Source organism: Vigna unguiculata, chromosome 7 (genome assembly GCF_037176805.1).
Source record: "Vigna unguiculata cultivar grain cowpea cultivar isolate G323 ecotype 2 chromosome 7, ASM3717680v1, whole genome shotgun sequence".
NCBI classification, from domain to species: Eukaryota; Viridiplantae; Streptophyta; class Magnoliopsida; order Fabales; family Fabaceae; genus Vigna; species Vigna unguiculata.
Window position 1 is genome coordinate 14,438,223 of NC_140798.1, and position 20,847 is coordinate 14,459,069.

The 20,847-nt window shown below is 32.3% G+C and overlaps 1 long non-coding RNA gene and 3 pseudogenes across 4 annotated transcripts; 1 reads left to right on the forward strand and 3 right to left on the reverse strand.

The window, feature by feature from the left end:
• Positions 1 to 4,441: 4,441 nt before the first annotated feature.
• On the reverse strand, positions 4,442 to 6,953 carry LOC114191191 (anaphase-promoting complex subunit 11 pseudogene; annotated as a pseudogene). The gene is made up of 3 exons (XR_014996706.1): positions 6,930 to 6,953; positions 6,006 to 6,159; positions 4,442 to 4,752 (listed from the first exon to the last, which is right to left on the reverse strand). The product of XR_014996706.1 is annotated as an anaphase-promoting complex subunit 11 pseudogene (transcript).
• Positions 6,954 to 7,315: 362 nt separating this feature from the next.
• LOC114191064 (peptidyl-prolyl cis-trans isomerase CYP71-like) lies at positions 7,316 to 10,693 on the forward strand (annotated as a pseudogene). Its single transcript, XR_014996793.1, has 9 exons — positions 7,316 to 7,592; positions 7,724 to 7,809; positions 8,117 to 8,209; positions 8,438 to 8,677; positions 8,795 to 8,916; positions 9,544 to 9,619; positions 9,755 to 10,073; positions 10,209 to 10,316; positions 10,388 to 10,693. The product of XR_014996793.1 is annotated as a peptidyl-prolyl cis-trans isomerase CYP71-like (transcript).
• Positions 10,614 to 13,661, reverse strand: LOC114191070 (uncharacterized). The gene is made up of 3 exons (XR_014996794.1): positions 13,276 to 13,661; positions 11,740 to 11,934; positions 10,614 to 10,743 (listed from the first exon to the last, which is right to left on the reverse strand). It is a non-coding gene; the product is annotated as an uncharacterized LOC114191070 (long non-coding RNA).
• A 1,592-nt stretch (positions 13,662 to 15,253) lies between these two features.
• LOC114191062 (SART-1 family protein DOT2-like) lies at positions 15,254 to 20,066 on the reverse strand (annotated as a pseudogene). The gene is made up of 11 exons (XR_014983917.1): positions 19,609 to 20,066; positions 18,623 to 18,750; positions 18,468 to 18,519; positions 18,197 to 18,310; positions 18,018 to 18,114; positions 17,847 to 17,913; positions 17,700 to 17,759; positions 16,957 to 17,568; positions 15,998 to 16,592; positions 15,660 to 15,744; positions 15,254 to 15,582 (listed from the first exon to the last, which is right to left on the reverse strand). The product of XR_014983917.1 is annotated as an SART-1 family protein DOT2-like (transcript).
• Between the last annotated feature and the right edge of the window lie 781 nt (positions 20,067 to 20,847).

Sequence of the window (20,847 nt, forward strand, 5' to 3'; positions counted from 1 at the left end):
TTATAGAGGTACAGGAAAAATTACAGGGTGTAAAATTCTAGAAAATGGCGTTTTAAAAGTGATAGTGGCTTAAAATTATTGAGACTCGAGTATTTTAATATTAAAATATTTTAGTATAAATAGAATCGTTATAAACGAGTTTCATTATTTTAAAACACACCATGTCTCTAGAAATCACTTTTCTAGAGTTCTCTGACTTCTCTCTAGAGGTTCTGTCTCTCTGGTCGTCTGATTGAAGAACTGAGACCGTAGGATTGATCCTCTCGGCTAGCTCTTCAAATTGGACCGATCAGTTTCTTCGTTCGCGTAAGTTGAGTTTTTGCTGTCTTTTTCTATTTTCTGTTGCATGCGAGCTCTCTTCCGCTTGAATGTGACGTTTTAATCATTAGTATGAGTCTTTGTTGATCAGTGATCATAATGGTAGGTCTTGATCGTTCTTATGATGTTTTTATGTGTAGATAGAGCATCGTATGGAGTTAGATGCGTTTTGGTGTTCTTTAAGCGGTTTGTGTCTGCAGAGTCGCTTTGTCAGGTAAGAGAAGCTGATAATTGAATTTAATTAGAGGATATAATGAATGTAATTGTGTGTAATTAGAATTGATTGTTTGAAGTGTGATGGAATGTGAATTGTTTGATGTTTGGTATAAGTGAAATTGTGATTGCATTGTGTGGATTGAGGTTGAATTGGAAAATGAACACTTGAATCATGGCTCTAATTGGTATCATCTCATTTTGCTTAAAAACCATTTTGAAAACTAGACAACACTGCCTTGGAGGTGCCAATTTGGGTCATGAAATCAACTGAAACATTTCCCAACGAAAACCATAATATGTGTTGTTTTCTAGTGTGAGGATGAGCCTCAGAATTCACGGTTGAGCCTTGAAAAATGCGAGAGGATCAACGCTGAGCGCCAGCCCAACGGTGCCTGGCGTTGAAAAATGCGAGAAGAATGAGTTTGAGCGCCAGCCCAACGGTGCAGGTCTGGAAATTTTAATGCTGAGGCTGAGCGTTGGAATCTGAGGTTGAGTGCTGGTTGCCAGATTTCATGTGTTTGTTGTTTTGATATGTTTCATTGCATTAATTGATCTGAAATGAATTATTTTGACTGTTTTGGTATACTTTGAGTGAGATTGAGTGAATATGGACCTGTTGTATGTGAATTATGGAGGAATTTTATGGAGAAATTCTAAGTGTGGATGAGGTAGGGTATGCAAAGACATAAGGACTCAGTTTTGGTTGGTATCCTGACGCTCAAATAACCATTAAGGCTCATATAGAGTATAATGAGTTATGTCGTGAGGAGTAGCAGGAGGTCTTAGCCACTGGACTCGATCAAGTCTTTGGCGCGAAGGAGACTTACCTGGTGTGATGATTGGGTGATAACCCCTTGAGGCCGAACTCTGCAGAGTTTGGGAATCATACACGGTGCAAGCCACCAAGAGGTCTGATGTTAATTGCATATATCCGGATAATTGAGTCTAAAGTTGAATGGCATGTGAGAATTGGAATGTTCCTGTGTGAATTTGTGATAATTGATTGTTATTATGCTCTTACTCTAATGTAACCTTCTTTAAATCATTATTAGCTTACCCTTGCTTTCTGTGTTTTTGTCTCGTGTTGTATGTTTCCTTTTGCGATGATCACCTTAATGGTGGGAGCAGATGTGGTTGCAATGTCAGAGGCACTTCTGGAGGATGAGGAGCCATCGTTTTAGGTGGGAGCTCTAGTGGTGGTCAGTTTAGGTATATTTTTATCAATTTAGTGTAAGTGTATAAGTGATATATTTTTATAGTCATATCTTTTGTAAGACTGTATTAATATATTGTGTACACTGAATTACCTATTTTGGAACTATGATGAAACTCCCTATTTTTATTAGTTTTAAGCTGCTAAAAATTGGGATGTTACACAAGGCAGATTATATATACCTATTTTCTCTGGTGACGTTATTTTTAATTTGTTAAAGGTAGTTTTGGTCTAGCTTCATAATTTTTTTTTTTACTTTTTATATGCAATTTTGGTATTATTTTTTTTTTTCTGATTTTAGTCTAAAATTTAAAAAATATTATGATTTTTAATTAGTTTTCAATTCTTCATATGCTTATTTTCTATTCTTTAAATTTGTATTAATTAAATTATGTTTTATCATATGTTTGTAATTCTTAAATTTAATGTGAAATTGATATATATATATATATATATATATATATATATATATATATATATATATATATATATATATAATTATATAATGTGATTTATTAGTTAATTAATTTAAAAAATTTATTTTATTATGATAAGAGATAAAATAGTTTAATAATTATTTTAAAAAGTATTTTATTAAAAAAAATTATGATAAGAGAAATAATGATTTATTAATTATTTATTTATTTAAAAGATTGTGATAGGAAATATAATGATTTATTAATTTAAAGGATTATTTTTATTTAAACTTTTTTGAGTGGTAAAATATTTTGTGAATGGTTATTCCGAAGATTAGAGAAAACTGTGTGTGTTCATTTTTTTAATTTTAAAAATAAATATAAATAAGTTTTTAAATTTTATTTAAATATATTTTTATTTCTTTTGTAGATAATTTATTTTTTATGTCTTATAAAATCATAATCTTACAATCATACTGTTGTATTATTATTATTGCTGATAAAAAAGATACTCTTGTATTATTTTTCATTTCTTTCTTAAAGCACTAACCAGGACGTGTCAGGTGATTAGAAGTATAGAAAGAGACATTATATAGATGGGAAGCAAAGGGTAAGAAGATAGCCTGACAAAGTGAAAAACTATGTGTAAACAAACCTAAGGAGCAAGGAATAACAAAACATGGAGAATGCTAAATGTGTGGTGAGTGAATTGAAGCAATGAGTCACGTCTTCTTTAGTTGTCAAGTTCCAAATTCAGTGTGGAACATAGGTAATATGTGGTTAGGGATAAGCTTAGTATAGCACAATCAAGTTGCATTTCATTTTAAACATTTTAGTACCTTGGAGCTTAGTGTCAAAGGAAATATGATCTAAAAGTGCATGGGGTAGCAATTATTTGGGATATTTGGAACATGAAAAATAAAATTGTGTTCAAAAGTGTTATAGTAAATGCTAAAGAAATATTTAGCTTGACGTAGGTAAGATAAAAACTCAAAAGGACAAACTTCTCATATTCGGAATGGTATATTAGTAGTTCAGTTGGGAAAAGGGGTGTAATTATGTTCTTTATTTAGTTTAGGAAAATTATACTTTCACAAAGTTTGGAATGACAAATTTTGATGAATAACCATTTTTGATAAAAAAAAAAAATCTAAAAGAAGTAGACTAAGGTTGGTAAGAGATATGTATTGGACGATGCTGTGTAGAATGTTGAAACTGAAGAAGTGTTTAATCCTTAGGTTTACAAGGACTTATTGGTTCTTTGTACTAAGACAATTGTATCATAGTTTGAAACAATAAGTGGTAGGATAGAAACCCAAAGGGCAAACTTTTCTTTGTTTTATAAGTAAGACTCTAGCAATGCAGCAAAATATAGATGGTTCAATCATAGTAACATGCTTCCTAATTCATTTTTTTTTTGACAAAAATAAAGAATAAAAAAACACACCACAATGAAATTTTTATAGCCTATAAAAGAGGCAAGTTGGTAATAAGTAACTATTACTTTCAGTACAAGCATTTATTTAAAGTTTTTCTTCTTTTTTTTCATTTCTGCTTAAGCTTTATATATCACATCAACCAAGAGAAATGATAAACACACCATAACTTGATTTTTTTTTTATCTAATTACTCTATTTATTCATCCCAACCTGACACAAATTTAAACTTTTCTTTTTTTAGGGAGGCACTTTCATGCTTCAAAATGTCTTAAGACTTCATTCTGAAACATGCTACATTCAAATCACAATCTACATCTACACACGTAATAAAATGTTACTAATGTCTTAACGTGACTTTTATAACAATTCTGAAGTTAGATGTTACCTCACGTAAACCAGTTTCTAATTAGAATTTTTTGTTTCCAGGCCATGACTGAGGAGCCTGTTGAATCTTCAAACGCGAACCAAACCAATTTAGGAAACAACAAAGTATTAGTGTGAATAATAAAAATATTGTGTACATATTTGAAATTTTGTTAGGAACTGTAATTATTTCAAAAATTACAATCATTCAGACAATATAAAAGGAAAATATTGTATCAGATTTTATACCAAATTAAGAGATCCCCTCTATTTGGAGACCAATAAAAGAAATACCAAATCTTCTGCAAATACAAATAAGTAACATGAGGATTCCAATAATGTAAAGATATCAGGATATAAACTTTAAGGATGAATAATCCCAAATCATTGAAGGACCCTATCTATATTGGGTAAAAAAGGTCCAATTCATAGATTAATTATAAGAGAAAAATCAGGCATGACATGAGACTCCTTAATTTTGGCATAATCATGATAAAAAGGAATAACTAAATATAAATAAGAACCCTTCAACCCATGAAGAGGCACAATACAACACTAATCACAACCCAGTACATTTATATGCATGGTAAAATTGAAGTATATTCAAATTAACAAGATCACATCTACAATGTTCAGTAGTCAGTCACCCTTAAGGGAAAAAGCCAATGTTCTTATCCTTTAAACTGCCATTCACGACGGCACATGGGGCAATGCGCTTGTGATGTTTGAGAATTAACCCATTTCAGGATACAGTGCAAATGAAACGCATGATTGCATACACCCCAAACTGCAAGAAGACAAGAGAACAAGCATTACTCATTTTCGTTATAAAGACTTACATAGCACTACAATTTGATAAGCAAATCCTGATACCAAGAAAAAGATATCATCCATACATTAAACAAACAGTTTTTCAAGGAGAGTTAAGCACGAATTTATAGCCCAAAATAAAATATTTTTATCTTACTGATGTCTTAAAAGCTTCTCGATCATGCGAAACTGCTTCGGCATAAACCAAAAAGTAACAGTAACATACTCACACTACAGTTGAGTGAATTTGTGTTGGAAAGAATGTAACATACATTGCTAGAGTATATAAATTTTGCATAAATGTCAAAGTCATCCACATGAGCAACAATTCCTTTGCAGGAGTTCAACACATTCAAACAAGAGAAGTTTGCATTTTAAATACATTTTCATTATAAATTAGAACTACAAACGATGTAATTTTAGAGATAATTAGAAAATTAACAAAATTTGGACAGAGTGATTCAGTGTACTATGTGTGGAGAGAAAACGAAACCAAATAAAAGGACCCTTTTTCCATAATCCTACAAACTTATATGCAAAGCTTGGAAGCTTCATTGATTCATTTACACAATGTTGATGATTAGTTAAACAAGGCCCAAGAAGTGATATTACAACTAAAAATTTTCTGAGACTTCCTTCAGCCCTCACAATATGACCACTGCCTACACAAATAATAACAGAACACATACGTTAGGATTTAAGCACAAGAAGATATCCCACCCAAAAGAATAGTCCATCATGTAAGAGAGCTCACAGCTTATCCTACTCACTGTGACACTCTTAACTTTGTTAACCCGTTTAATGTCTGATGTCCATAACCGTCTCACACACAATTGACACTGAGCAGATGGCATCTCTTTTTTCTTTCAAGACAACTTTACTCATTTATTAGTATTGGCTTTGCAGCTTAATCTAGCTTATAATTAGCCTTTTCCCTGTAACATAACTCTCAATAAAAGCAACAATTGTTGGGACTCAAATACAAGAGGATATTCCAACCTAAGAATTAGTCCATTAAGTAGGAGAGTCTTAAGGCTTATATTCTACTCGGTGTGAGACTCTTAACAAATAAAATCACAAACAGTTACACAATGTGTAGTTGAGTTTAAGACTATATCACTTACACAGTTACCCAAAGCACAATGATTAATCGAGAAATTTAACTAGGACAAGTTGGTCCAAATATAATAACAACACAGTCTACCACATAAAAAAATATATATAGCTTACTCAGAGGACAGTCATCCCCTGGAAGTTTACAGTCTGGACAACATCCATCAAAGGCCATTCTACAGATCCCACACGTTTCATCTTGAGCATCCCAAGTCCACGAAACAATACCGTGCCATCTAGATTTAACGAGAGAACAAAAAATTAGGAAGAGCTAAATATTTATTTACAAATGACTAGAAAAAAATGATAAAGGAGACTGACAATTCAGAACAAAAATAGGGTTAAATTAAATTTCCAGTGTTTAATAGAAATTTAAAGCAAGTGAAAAGACAATGGAATTCAATTTCACACGTACACCGCAACTTTTGTTCTCCTTGATATTATTTTCAATCCCTCCTTACTTTTCATCTTCTCTAACCTTAACTAATCAAACATGGTGATTCACTTTTAATTAAATATAAAATTCAAAGTAATTTAATATATTGTGATTTTAGTATATGAAATTGTTTTTAATAAATAATGACTATTATATTATTGACATTTTAAAACGAAAATTTGTCAAATAAAAAATATTTTCTTAATTTCTTTTGCACAATTATTTTTATTCATAATTGAAATTTTATTTCATAATCATAAAGAAATTGTATAATTTTTTAGTTAAGAACTACAAAATGTTATCATGTTTTGGTGAATATAATATATTGCTGGTATAATGTAAAATAAAGGTAAAATATGGCCTTCAATAATCTCACTTGTCAACCATGTAAGTTTGTCGGATCCAATTAATTTAAAACATATAACATTATATTTTATATATAAATAAAGTAAATGGTTTAGTTTAACAACTAATTTTAAATTCGAATCAAATTGGCTGTTTGAGAAAATAAGTGTATTAAAAATATTGAGAAAATTAATTATTTTCTAAAATCATTCGTTTTTTAACATATTAATGATAACTGTAAATAGTCTGTTTTTTTTAACATAAATACTTGTGAGCTTTGACATTCTCGTAATAAATAAAATTTTGATTTTATAATATTAATATTAAAGGAAATTTTGCGTTTCTATCTACACATATTAGTTCTATAATTCTCTTCTCAATTTCAAAGTTATACTCTGTTTAATTTATAAGTTTAATTTTCATACACCTATATGATAAAATATTTTTTATCAACCGGCTAAACATAAACTCATCTTAGAGTAATTACAATAAAATAAAATTACATTATATTGATTGGGCCAGCTACCAAGAAGTAGGTGGTGACGAAGAGTGTTTTTGGTGGTGCAGAAAGAAATAATCCCAACCCAACGTGGGTTATCCGTTAGAATTAAACGACGTACCGTTTTAGGGTTTAGATTGCTTCGGTCTTTTTTCACTCTTTCACTGGTGTTTCAACTCTTCCGAACAAGATTTTGCTCCCTCACTTTGAAATTTCTACATTTAGAGAAAGATACAAAGCTTTGTTGTTCTTCCTCATTCAATTACATCGAAGTACTGGTTTTGAAGATGGAAGAACACGAGAATGGTGCCAACGCTGGCGAAGAGGAACCGATGATAGGCCCGGGCCCGGCCCCTCGGGCCCGGCCCAAGCGACCCCTTCAGTTCGAGCAGGCCTACCTCAACGCTTTACCCTCCGCCAACATGTCAGTTTCCGCGCCAATATCGTAGTTTTTGAATTAGGGTTTCTTCAATCGAGAAATTGCGCTACTCCAAAAGTGAAAATCTCGTGAATGCTATGGATTCCTTCAGTTTCTTATTGTTGTTTTCGATGCAGGTACGAGAAAAGTTATATGCACCGTGACGTGGTTACGCATGTCGCTGTCTCAGCTGCGGATTTCTTCATCACTGGAAGTTCCGATGGTATTCCGAATTTGAATTTATGATTAATTTTTACTGTTTTTCTAGTTGTAAGTAGCATACTGAAAATTTGAAGCTACTCATTTGAATAGAGTGATCCTATTAGTTGTAACCTTACCGCTACTTTTGTCCCTGTGCTTTTCTTTTTTTTTTTTTTTTTTGTAAAATTATCGGTGCCGTGTAACTATGGAAGCATCGATACAGGGGCAACGTTATACTTATGATAGCATATAAGTCTTATTTGAATTAGCTTAATCTTTGGAATAGTTTATATGTCTGGAATGACATTGTGGGTACTTATTGTTGTCAGGGCATTTGAAGTTTTGGAAGAAAAAGCCTATTGGTATTGAGTTTGCCAAACACTTCAGATCTCATCTTGGTTCAATTAATTGAAGGTCTAGCTGTAAGTTTGTTAACCTCACGTGACATTTTTGCTATAAATTTTATATAATCTGTTAAATTAATGTATTCTGGCCTGACTTCTCTGATATATTATATTACTAAACTGTATAGTATGATTTTGCTAGGCATAGAAAGTATTATTGCGATTATTTTCTTGCTGTATTATGTATATATATTTTCAGAGTCTCGTTATGCTTGTCATCAACCATGACTTATTTCAGCTATGCAGGTTAGTCTTGATGGTCTGCTCTGCTGCACAATATCAGATGACCGCTCTGTAAAAATATATGATGTTGTCAACTATGACATGATGGTCATGATTCGTTTGCCATATACTCCTGGTGCTGTTGAATGGGTTTACAAACAAGGGGATGTCAAAGCGAGGCTTGCTATTAGTGATAGGAACTCATCTTTTGTGCACATATATGATGCACAAGCTGGTTCAAATGATCCCATTGTCTCCAAAGAGGTTCCAATTCTAAACTAACTTTAATGTAACTTATTCTTTCGAAAAGAATTACAATTCTTTTGGTGATGTTTTGCATAATTTAATTGCATATCTGTCTCATTTCCCTCCTTTGTTCAGATACATATGTGTCCTATCAAAGTTATGAAGTACAACGCAGTGTATGATTCCGTACTTTCAGCAGATGCGAAGGGGATAATTGAATACTGGAGTCCTGTAACACTTCAATTTCCAGAGGATGAGTATGTGCTTACTTTTTTCTTATTGTAATTCTGCCTGTCCATTTTTATAAATGAATATCATCATATTAAAACCTGGGAATTAAGAAGCTGCATTTTAACTTATTTTCAATGAATTATTATAAACACCAGCTGTAATAGCCAATAACATGATTAAGATTTTGTCACAAACTATTAATAGATTTAGGCATCCTTAAAAAATGCTACTGCATATTCAATAAGATCGTTTAGTTTCAAAATTTCCACCATAAGATGAAATCTTGTCGGGCAATAACATTTGCTATTCTGTTCATAGGTGGCATTTTTTCTTAACTTCTGGCTAATGGTTTATATCCTCCCCTGTTGGCACCATTGTCGACCACTTAGAGCCAATGATCTAAGGCTTTTTAATTTGTCAACCATTAAGTTGCTTACAAGCCTAACCTATACAAAATGAATCAGTATTGTAATCAGAAATCCCATGGAAGTGCCAATATTTCAAACATTTTGTGATTGTATTAGTATTTACTATTTATTATTCTACTATATAGGGAATAACAGTTCTGGAAATTCTCAATTACACAAGTTTTGATGTTGGAATTTGTTCAGTTACTTATGCTCTTTAATGGTTTGCTCGGGTTGTTGTTGTAGGGTCAATTTTAAACTGAAAAGTGACACTGACCTCTTTGAAATTGCAAAATGCAAGACTTCTGTTTCGGCTATTGAGGTACTTCAATTATATGATCATATTTCTGAACTCATAGTTGATAATTCAACATTATGTTATTTGGGTGGTTTTTGAAAGCTAGATATCTGGTGTTTAACTTTGATGGTTTTATTGAGCACATTGCATCTTTTTTAGGTAAGTCCAGATGTAGGGTCAATTTTAAACTGAAAAGTGACACTGACCTCTTTGAAATTGCAAAATGCAAGACTTCTGTTTCGGCTATTGAGGTACTTCAATTATATGATCATATTTCTGAACTCATAGTTGATAATTCAACATTATGTTATTTGGGTGGTTTTTGAAAGCTAGATATCTGGTGTTTAACTTTGATGGTTTTATTGAGCACATTGCATCTTTTTTAGGTAAGTCCAGATGTAGGGTCAATTTTAAACTGAAAAGTGACACTGACCTCTTTGAAATTGCAAAATGCAAGACTTCTGTTTCGGCTATTGAGGTACTTCAATTATATGATCATATTTCTGAACTCATAGTTGATAATTCAACATTATGTTATTTGGGTGGTTTTTGAAAGCTAGATATCTGGTGTTTAACTTTGATGGTTTTATTGAGCACATTGCATCTTTTTTAGGTAAGTCCAGATGGTAAACAATTTTCCATTACATCACCTGATAGAAGGATACGTGTGTTTTGGTTCAGAACCGGGAAATTAAGGCGAGTTTATGATGAATCTTTAGAGGTAACAGTTTTATCATAATTTCTCCCTTTCTTTTGTCATTTGTAGACATAATAATGAATTGCTTTATAAAGGTTGCTCAAGATCTCCAAAGAAGTGATGCTCCATTATATCGGTTGGAAGCTATTGATTTTGGTCGAAGAATGGCTGTTGAGAAGGAAATAGAAAAAACAGAAAGTGCACCACTTCCAAATGCAGTCTTTGATGAAAGTTCCAATTTTCTTAAATATGCAACCTTAGTCAAGAAAAACACCATTTTTTTTATTTAATTTATTTTCTGCAATGAAAATATGAAAAGTATATTGTTCCAAAACAAAGATACAAACATCAATCAAATAATAAAAGGAGAAACGACGTAAAACGGAATTTTGAAAAGGATACGCAAGATCTTCACTTTCATCTCCGATCCCGTGCCTAGCAACAATAACACCTAATAGAAAATGAGGATTGAGTTAGTTAAATGTCAACTAGAGATGGAGAAGATTTGAAATTGGTAAAGAGCTGCATTATTACTTCACCTGGGCGGACTGCGGAAGCCAATTGTTCTTAACCATCATACATTAAAAACGGTGATTTAGATTTTAGTATTTTTCATGATTGGAGAATTTAGTCCATTGCTCTAGTGGACGAAGTTTCATAAAAGGAATGAAACTCACATGTATAAAAAAATACAAGTATACGAGATATTTTTAAATTATAGAACTCTCTTATCGTCTTGGTTTAATAATTAATATTGTCATTTGTCCTTCGGAAACAGAACAGGCAAACCAAAAGTAGCAAATTTGATAGCATCTTTTCTTTTATGTGTATACATCATAGAAATTTTTCAATCCCCAATTCACAGATTTCCCACATTGTCTAACTAACCATGTCACTTATCACCAACAATAAAAGGAATAAATGCATACCTTCCAGGTAAGTAGAACCTGATGATGCTTGTAGAGCTATAGAACTCAGTTTAACCATTTTATTCAACCAAACTTCTAAATTAGAAATTACCGCCACATGTTTTCTTCTAATGCTATCAAAAGAGAGTTCTAAGACTTCTAAAACTACAAATTATAAACCTTCGCTACTTTTTTAAATTGGAACCTGTAAATTGATACAACTTTTATCAATTAAAGCGACTGGATCAGCTTACAACTTGCAAGTTATCAACCACCAGCTCTAGTAAGCTAAGAATAACATAAAAAAAAACGCTTACCAAGGCAATGGAGTGACACTATGTATCAGGAAAAAAAACTTCATAGATTAATTAATTTATGGACTTAATATTTACCCCATATTTAAGCCGACATTAGTTTTTAGAGAGATTTATTTCATCTTTTTCTTCGAATTTATTTTCCTAAAAGTGTTTACAAGTTTATCCAAATATGACAAGCAAATTTGTGGAGAAGTGAGTGGGGATAGGTGAGAGAAAATTTACTCTAAAACGTGAGTTGTGAACTATTTGCTGCAGAAGGAAAGCTTCGGATTGGAAGAGTTATTCTGTGTGCGTCGTTATGGTTTCACAGATAAGACAAGAAGGCAGCAGAACGAAGCGGCAGAGGTGTGGCGGAGCGAAGAGGCGGAGGTGGCGGAGCAAATCGACGCGGCGAGGAATTGGGCAAGAATACAAACACTGAAAATAAGAGTCATAGTGAAAATGTTATTTTTCAGTGCATTTTTATCCTAATTTTAATAAACATAAATTAGAAATTAAACCATAATTTAAAATATATATATATATATATATATATATATATATATATATATATATATATATATATATATATATATATATATATATTTGATTAATTTATATATCACATAGACCTTTAAGTTGTTCAAAAATTAATGTTAATTTTAAATGTTTTATACTTTGTAACTATTATTTTCAGTCTTTCGATAGTTCATAAATAATTAGTTGAATGTTAAAATAGAAAACATTAATTAATATAATTAATGTAAAAAATGTTTCAAATTAAAATGATTAGATTTTTTAATATATAATTTAGATACATTATGTAGAACTTTATTTTCTAACTTGCGGCTTTTACTAACCCATGCTGAAATCTCAGAATCACCTTCAGGCTGTTTCTTTGTTCTTGATTCTTTCATCCTATCTAAAAATAAAAATATTATCACAACATAAAAGTCTCATACTTTCAAGTTTTAAGCCTAGAAATGTAATATTAAGAACACAATCATCAAAATATGACAATAAGTTGACAGCAGGAATGATAGCATAAAAAAACCTAAATTTCTTTGTTTAAGTTATGTTCGGATGGAGGTAAGGAAAAGCAGGGAAATACGTACTAAAATCTTTGTATAGAAGATCTTTAAGGGGGCAAATTGAGAGATATGTGTTCCTCTTTCTTTCACCTAAGGGAAAGGATTACTTTTACTTAAGAGACATTTGCTTAAAAAATTAATGAAAATAATGTCCATATTTTTAAAAAATAAATCAAATGTTCTGAAACAAATGCTAAACAATAAAGGGTGAGACTTCATTATTTAATTTAATTTTAACTACAACTCCTAAACAATAGAAGCAAGCAAGTGCTTTCTATGCTTATTGACAAGTTGCTTAATAGGTTGGAATATCACTTTATAGTTTTCAGAAACTCTAACGTGCTACCAATTGAAGTGAGAAACATTCTTCATGCTGCCAAATCCTAACACACACAGTGACACAGAGCCCCAATTTGAAATGAAATTAAGCATGCTGGGTGGTTATAGAAAGTCAGCATTATACAATTTCAGAATGTACCAAATCCAGTAAACATAAATCACAATGGCGAAACAAGAAGGACAAAAAACAGGACAAATCAAGGGAGCTTAGGACAAAATCAGGACAACCACAAAACACAAAACAATGACGAAACAAAATCAGGGAAATTAATAGAACCCAAAACAATCAGGATAACCACATAACAAAATCAGAAATTCACGGAAAAATTTAAGGGATAAATAAACGAACCTGTTCGTGGTGGCGCGCCTCCTTGCTCTGCGTGAGAACCGCCGCTCTGGGAACCGCGCGCGCCTCCTCTTCTGATCTCAATCTCCCTCACGTAGCGTGGCGTGGTGCGTGGCGTCGCGTAGCGTGTTGTGGTGGCGTCAGTGGCTGGGAGGAAACGTTCAACGGCAGCGACGCAGCGTCAAATGGCTGGGGGAAAGGAAACAACGGCAGCGTCGCGTGAGCTCGTGAGTGGTGGCGCGGTGCGGTGGCCGTCAATGGCTGGGAGGAAAACAACGACAGCCGTGAGTGGTTGCAAGCCTGCGGCAGCGGCGGTGGCCGTCAATGGCTTGGTGAGCAGCGTGAATTAGTTGGTGAGTGGTGTGCTGAGTTCACTATATAGGTCTTTTAGGTTGATGAAAGTGAGGAAAGGAAGAGGAATGGATTTTCTTTGCTTTGGTCTCTCTCACTCTCTACAGCAGTACACTCAATTAGTATTGTAAGTTAACGTAATATCATTTTTTTTAATTACTTGGATGACAGTGACTTTGGTACAGGTGTGTCAATTTAGAATATGCTTTTAAAAAAATGTTAATTGCAATTGCATCCTAATTTTTTAAAAAGTGCTTCAATTAGGTCCTTTTCAGACAGTCAACTTGTCACGTGTCAGTCTGTTGTTTTTTTTTTTGAATTTTTTGAAAAAAAAAACGCCACGTGTCATATCCATGCGTGTGACACGTGACATTGTCAGTGCTACATGGCATTGCAATGCCACGTGTAAGTATCACCATCAGATGTCATTGTGTTGATTTCGATTTAGTTCCTATATATGTCTTTTTGTTTCAATTTGGTACCCACTTATATATATCTCATTCAATTTTGTCCCAATTTTTGTAATAAGTAAAATATTTTTGTAATTCATTTTTTTAAAATTAAAATTAATTAAGTATAAATATTATTTGTATAAAATGTTTTACTAATATTAAAAATGACTTTTTAACATATTACTTTATTAATTATTTTTTTTATTAAGTACTCATGTTTTGTTAATTATTATTTTTTTAACCCAAAATAGAACAATATTATCTCTTACTAATTTTAATCCAAAATTTCTATTTATCTGAATGTTATATTAATTTTTTTTATTAAAAATGACTTAGTAAAATGACTTTTACCACTAAATTTTAATATAAATAACAAATACTTAATTTTTGTAAAATTTGTATACTTAATTACTTTTAATTTTATAAAAAATGGATTTTAATTATTAAAAATAATTAGGTCAAGATTGAATCAGATATACATAAGTGGCAAATTGAAACAAAAAGACATATATGGGGACTAAATCGAAATCAACACATGACATCTATGCCACGTGTCACACACACATACCTAACATATGGCATTTTTATTTTTATTTTCAAAAAATTAAACAAAAATAAAAAAAATAAAAAAATCACAATCTGACACGTGACACCACTTTTTCAAAAGTTGGGATACAATTGACACTTTTTTAAAAACGGTACCAGATTAACACACTTGTACCAAAGTGGATACCATCCGAGTAATTAAACCATCATTTTTTTAACAAAAATTTCAACAAAAGACAACTTTAAAATGATTTTTTTCTATAATTTTAATAAATTTAACTAATTAATTACATATTTTATTTTATTTTTTATTTTTTTATTATGTAATAATTAATCTCAAAAAAATTATATATTTTAATTTTATTTAAAGGTTAATTTTCTTTTAATTCTAAGTTTTTTACTTTAGTTTATTTTTTTTGTTTTACTAATTTTTTATTTTTTAATGGTTATTTTCTTTAAATTTATATATTTTTCAATTTTCTCTCTCGTAATATATATTTTAAAAATAAAATAAAATATTAATATATTTTGAAATAATCAACTCCGTATGAAGTCAAGGTTACAACTTGTCCTGTGTTTGCTAAGGTAAGACCTAAAAGCAATAAAGTTCCAGTCCAAAGAGAAATCCACCATCCAAAATTTTAGTTAATACATTAAAAATAAACTCTTATATGTACAGAAGGAACACGAATTCTAGAATGGAGAAAAATTCAACTAGTTGTAAGAAAATCCAACTAGCTCCTTAAATTTCTACTAACATACATCTTTCAAGAAAATCAAGTTTTACTAACGAAATTAACACTATAAATTCAGCTGCAAATCATCAACAGTCAGCAACAGAATAGATGAACAACACTGTGGGTCCAACTTCTACGCTCACAAGGAATTACGATTTAGGCTTTTTTGGGTTATCCGAGCCAGATGTCTCAGCTTTCCTCTTAATTCCCAGAAAATGTTCTACCTGAAGCAATTAAAAAAATATGTATAAACATCTGAAAAATATAACATAAAAGCTTAAACACGCCCTGAATTATATACCTTACGATCACCAAGCATAGGTGTCAAGCCGCCAGGAAGATCTTTCTCAACAGTTGCAAAACCACTTTTTGGGTCACTAGTTTGTCTGCCAATAAAAAACCAAACAGTCACATACATTATTGGTATACTAACTAAGCAAAACAAGGAAATAATAAAAATAGGTTCCGTTATGCAACTCCTAAAACAATACACTGTTTCAACTTCCTTTTTGCAACAATAACTTTTAACACTAAATCACAAAACCAAACATGCTCCAAGTTTCTCAATTCATTTCATGCAAACAGATCTTTAAATTAAAACTTGAGGAATTATAAGTTTGCATAAAATTGAAAGCATACCCTGGTTTAACATGACCACTAAGAACAAGATAGGGGGTCTGCAAACGTGCTTGAGCTTCCCGCATTCTCTCCACAGACAGTGATGGTGTATCAGAACTCTTCATTTGCTTCATCTTCAATTCTTGATATTGCTTCATACGCTTCTCTTGCTTCATTTTTCCAGGTCCTTTACCGTGGAACTTATGAGAAATCATTCGAAAGGCTTCCTTGGGAGTTAAAATTCTCCCAAATTCATCAGTCCTTTCAATGCGAATCTCCCTTTTTTTCTGAGTTTCCTTCTCGTCATCATCTACAATTCCAACCAATTTACTTTTCTTCTTGTCCATGTTTCTGCCACCCCATTCAATGCTTTCCTTAAGTGTTCCTCGATCTTTAAGAAGTTTCAAAGCACCTGACAATCCTTTCCCTACAGCAACTTCATGGATAGTTTCATCAGGAACGATTTCCTCTTTGTCTTCCTTATTGGGTTGTTCATCTTCATTAGTTTCTTGAACTTCAGTCCATCCACCACCCTCATTAGTCTTTTCTTCATCAGGAACAATAGCCTCTTCATCATCATGCATGAAAACATCTTCACTTTCTGGTTTACGTGCTTCTGAAAAGTACAAAGTAGCATGCCTAAGTTTAATTTAATCAACTATCAGCTTCCCCATTATATAACACTTCCAACATGCTTACAAAACATTTATATGTCAGAATACCTACTGTACTGAGCATAAAAAAGAAAGATCAGATCACAAACATTCAAATTATTATTGTGTCATTGGCAAAGATGTCAACAACAAGAGCACAATGAAATAACTATTATATAGAGGATTTCCAAAACAATCAACAGAGTTCCAGCAATCCAAATGGATGAAAAAGAAAACTGATCCACTTTTAAATTTAATCAGGACAGTCATACTCATGAAGTACTATGAAATTCATTGTATTAGAAACCACAAATAAATCAGAATTACCTTCATCAATGTGGAGACCCCAGACAAATTCTTCCATCTCTGTGAAGACCACCTTGTTTTCTCGTGACTCTCCAGCCGTGGGGTTTTGACCATCAGTCTCATTATTATGATTTGAGGTAGCAAGCAACGCAATAGCTTGAGGACCAGATACCCCTTCTTTCTCATGCTTTTTAAGAGCTAATCTTCTTGCTTCTCTAAGGATTTACGAAGATCCTCATCATCATCAACAAAAGCTGGAGTTTCATCTTCATCTGTTTTAACATTCAGAGTTTGTTCCTGACGCAACAATTTGGAGGCTTCCTCTGCTTTAGCATAAGCAGACTGGTAAGCATTACTTCTCATCTTAGCCTCCAATCTTTCTTGCTCTTCTTTGATAGCTTGCCTCCTCACATTCTTCCGAGAACCAAGGTCACCAACACCCAATCCTGAAGAGACAGCTTCAGCTTCAAGGGCATTAATGTCTAGCTTATCTTTCTTCCGCAAGGACTTTTTCTTCTTGGGCTTCTTAAATTGTAGCATTTCTTCGTGAGTATAGTAATCTGATGATACCTTTCCAGATGAAGTAAGATCTTCAAAGGTATTTGTGGAAACACCTGTTAACCTTCTTCGCAACTGGAAGGTAGAAAAAAGATACCCCAGAAAAAATGAAAAAAGAAAAACAGATAAACAGAATGACCATTGCAATAGGAAAAGAAGAATAGAATGGCTATCACAATATTTCATAAAAGAAAAGCATAACTAACATCTTCAAGTTTCTTCTCAGCTTCACCTGAGAACCGTCCCTTTTCATCCAAAGTTACTCCCTGAACAAAAAAAATCTAATGAGTACATGCATTCACAAAATCTAGTTGCTCATCATCCTTTTTGGGAATGTAACAAGAGTAGCAGACCTCTTCTGCAGCTGGATCATCATACTGTGGCAACATTTTCTTCTCCAAGGAGGGATCACCATTGAACCTGAAATCGAGAGAACAACCTTCATAAAAACTCTTTCCTTTTCAATACTTCATTTTAATCTATACATACATTATAGCACATCGACAACAACTAGAATGTCTTACTTATCATCATATACACCAGTTTTATTTTTTGAAGCTTTATATGCCTCGTCTCGTCTTTTCTGTTCTCCAATTTCAATGTTTTCCAGCATGTCAACCTCTGCCATGAGAGACAAAAACTCTAATGATGTATCATCACTCACAGACTTCGAACTTACAGAATAAGTAGCAAGTTGTTGTACCTTCGTTAACATCACCATCAGCAAGAATGGGCTGATCTTTGATAGTCAGAACTACTGTACCACCTTCCATAACTTTATCAAGGCCATGGAGAACTTTCAGCCCGGCCAGGTTTTCTGTCAGATATTCAATATGCAGGTATATTTTATCAACCAAATTATCAACAATCAAATAAACATTCATAACCCTCTTACAGATAACTTAAATGCCCTAAGCTGCTGGGCTGTATCCTCATCATCACTTCCCTAGGCATTCAGAAACAGAGAAATTTACCTGTGTGTTGGGCTGTATCCTCATCGTCACTTCCCTCTACTGCAATTTTGTCCTGCGAAAGTTTTAGCATGTTGTAATGATTACATATTTGAAACTGGGAGAAACAGTATCTTAAAGATCATAAAATATAGGTACAACATAAATGGGGGAAAAACCTGCTCCTCAAAAATCTTTGAGAGCTGCAATGCTCTTTTCTTTTCTAACTTGCGGCTTTTACTAACCCATGCTGAAATCTCAGTAACACCTTCAGGCTGTTTCTTTGTTCTTGATTCTTTCATCCTATCTAAAAATAAAAAATATTATCACAACATAAAAGTCTCATACTTTCAAGTTTTAAGCCTAGAAATGTAGTATTAAGAACACAATCATCAAAATATGACAATAAGTTGACAGCAGAAATGATAGCATAAAAAAAAACCCAAATTTCCTTGTTTAAGTTATGTTCAGATGGAGGTAAGGAAAAGCAGGGAAATACGTAACTAAAATCTTCGTATAGAAGATCTTTAAGGGGGCAAATTGAGAGATATGTGTTCCTCTTCCTTTCACCCAAGGGAAAGGATTACTTTTACTTAAGAGACATTTGCATAAAAAATTAATTAAAATAATGTCCATATTTTTTTAAAATAAATCAAATGTTCTGAAACAAATGCTAAACAATACAATGGTGGGACTTCATTATTTAATTTAATTTTAACTACAACTCCTAAACAATAGAAGCAAGCAAGTGCTTTCTATGCTTATTGACAAGTTGCTTAATAGGTTGGAATATCCCTTTATAGTTTTCAGAAAGTCTAACGTGCTACCAATTGAAGTGAGAAACATTCTTCATGCTGCCAAATCCTAACACACACAGTGACACAAAGCCCCAATTTGAATTGAAATTAAGCATGCTGTGTAGTTGTACAAAGTCAGAATTATACAATTTCAGAATGTACCAAAGCCAATAAACATAAATCACAACGGCGAAACAAGAAGGACAAAAACAGGACAAATCAAGGGAGCTTAGGGCAAAATCAGGACAACCACAAAACACAAAACAATGGCGAAACAAAATCATGGAAATCAGTAGAACCAAAACAATCAGGATAACCACAAAACAAATCAGGAAATCACGGAAAAATTAAGGGATAAATAAACGAACCTGGTCGTGGTGGCGCGCCTCCTTGCTCTGCGTGGGAACCGCCGCTCTGGGAACCGTCACGCCGCGCCTTCTCTCCTTATCTAAATCTCCCTCGCGTCGCGTAGCGTGGTGCGTGGCCTGTGACTCTGAGTGCGTTGTGTGGTTTGTCTTTGCTTTTAATCACAGAGTCTCACCCACCTAGTACACCAGAGCAGCAGACATAGGTCTGTTAGAGGCGATTCCAGGGATGCGCCGCGACGACGACTCCAATGGCTATCGTGATGACAAAAAGCGGCGCTGGAGATTTTCCAACGATGATCACGAACTGGCGGCGAGTGCGATTCTGCTCCGTTTCAACGAGAACGCGAGCCCTCTCGTTGGTAGCGTCTGCTCTCCTTCGTAGTGTGTGTTCGTTCCAGTGTATGGATTGTTATTAGGATACTTCTTCCTCTACCTCCGATGATTTATTCAGCATTCTCAAAACTTTTCAAAATTTTTAAAATAATATTTTGATATTTATTCCACTAACTAATCTTGAGATAAAAGATACTAAATTTCGAAATCCAATTAAAATAATTATCTAACCGGGAATTCAAACTAAAAAGATTGTCGAATTTTGAAATCTACCTATAATGTTACCAGATTTCAATGTATATATATATATATATATATATATATATATATATATATATATATATATATATATATATATATATTCTTTTATACTAATTTTTTTATTTAAAGTTTAATTATATTTATTTATAATACATTATTTAAAAATAAAATTAATAATAAAAATATGTATGTATATATTAATATTTTATTTTATTTTTAAAATATATATTAAGAGAAAAAGAATTGAAAAATATATAAATTTAAAGAAAATATCCATTAAAAAATGAAAAAATTAGTAAAACAAAAAAAAATAAACTAAAGAAAAAAACTTAGAATTAAAAAAAACCTTTAAATAAAATAAAATAATTAAAATATATAATTTTTTAAAGATTAATTATTACATAATAAAAAAATAAAATAAAAGATATAAATATATATATATATATATATATATATAATTAATTAGTTAAATTAATTAAAATTATGGAAAAAAATCATTTTAAACTTATTTTTTGTTGAAACTTTTGTTAAAAAAATATGATATTAACTTAAGTTAAAGTTAGTAAGATAGTGTGCTGCTGTTGCAGAGAGAGACCAAAGGAAAGAAAATCCGCTCCTCCTCCTTTCCTCACTTTCATATCAACC